This window comes from Propithecus coquereli, unplaced genomic scaffold (assembly GCF_000956105.1).
Source record: "Propithecus coquereli isolate 6110/MARCELLA unplaced genomic scaffold, Pcoq_1.0 Scaffold5, whole genome shotgun sequence".
Taxonomy (NCBI): domain Eukaryota; kingdom Metazoa; phylum Chordata; class Mammalia; order Primates; family Indriidae; genus Propithecus; species Propithecus coquereli.
The window spans coordinates 7,936,625-7,938,291 of NW_012150840.1; the positions used below are offsets into that span (position 1 = coordinate 7,936,625).

The following is a 1,667-nucleotide window of genomic DNA, read 5'->3' on the forward strand; positions in this document are numbered from 1 at the left end:
CTGGTTTCGAACTCCTGAGCTCAAACAATCCGCCCGCCTCGGCCTCCCAGAGAGCTAGGATTACAGGCGTGAGCCACCGCGCCCAGCCAGCAATTTTAATATATAGTATTTAAAAGAAGAAATTACCTCATGCTTCAGTTGAATTGTTTTTCAGGGGAAATTTAATGTAAGTGAAAAAAAAAACTTCAAAGAATTTAGTGAAACATTAAGAAGTGTTTTTTGTTTTTATAGCTTAAAATATCACTTAAACATTAAGTATATAGTACATGCTTAAATAGTAGATTATATTAAATACATAAAGCCTATGAAAACTTCAGATATTAAGATCTAGATTAAATCTTTGATCTAGGATATTTATTAATAAACACTAAACAATTTTTTGTTACTACAGTGCTTTTATAAAGAAAAGGTTAGACTTCATTAAATGAATTTTTGCTTATCCAAAAATAGCTTTAAGGGAGTAAAAATGCAAGCCAACACACCAGGAAATGGTATTTGATTTTGAGATATTGAAGGATTTATATGTGTATAAATACATATATGGCAAAAACTTATCTATAGTATGTATAAAGAACTCTTGCAAATTAATAAGAAAAAAGGCTATTCACTTAAAAAAGATCGGCAAAGAACAGACACCTTATGCAAAGAGGGAATCCAGATGGCCAATAAGCATGAAAAGATATTCAGCATCATTAGCCAACAGAGAAATGCAAATTAAAATGAGATACCACTGCACAGATATCAGAATGACTATAATTTATGGCAGTATCAAGTGTTGGTGAACTTATGGAACAACTGAAACTCTGATACATTGACGATAGAGTATAAACTGGTACTACCACTTTGGGAAAATATTTGCCAATATCTACTAAAGCTAATGAACCTACATACTGTGACCCAGCAATTTTACTTGTAGGTGTGTACCCAAGAAAAATGAAAACATTCACACAAAGGATCAAGAACAGATGTCTATAGCAATAGTCAGAAACTGGAAACAACTGAGATATTTATCAACCTCTGAAAGTTGTATTAGGCTGTCATGGTGCAGGAACAATGAATAAACAATTACAATCTAATGAGCAGTGCTGTGATGGCAATATGCGAAAATTGCCAACAACACAGTGGAATGTGCCTAATTGTGTGTGAGCGGGGCAGGCTGAGCAAAGTGTTGGGAAGAAGGGAGAAACATAGAAGGAAATTTAATTTGCTGAGTCTTGCAGAATTATTGGAAATTTAACAGGAAGCCTAAGAAAGAGTAAAAGGCATTCCATTGTTGAAGGGCACAAAGGCGGTAGTGACTGAGAAAGCCTGGCATATTTCTTGAACAATTAGTAAGGGGTAGGATATAATCTTAAAAGATGATATCTAGATCGTGAAAGCCAGCTAAGCCATATTAATAAGTTTATCTTACAATCCACTTTAGTATATATTTTTTAAATAATTAACTTACATGAATAGGTGAAAGGAGAAAACAGTATGATCAATGTGATGCAGAAAAGACACCTGAAAAAAACTCAGTACTTTTTCCTTGATGAAAATTCTTAGAAAGCCAGGCTTATTTTGTTAACTTGATACCAGAAACTAATAGCATCTTTTTTTTTTTTTTTTTTTGTGGAGACAGAGTCTCACTCTTTTGCCCAGGCTAGAGTGCCGTGGCGTCAGCCTAG

The 1,667-nt window shown here is 34.0% G+C and overlaps 1 protein-coding gene across 1 annotated transcript in view; it reads left to right on the forward strand.

Moving 5' to 3' along the window:
- Positions 1–1,667, forward strand: part of MPP5 (membrane protein, palmitoylated 5 (MAGUK p55 subfamily member 5)) — a 59,890-nt gene that overhangs the window by 17,870 nt on the left and 40,353 nt on the right. The window lies entirely within an intron of this gene.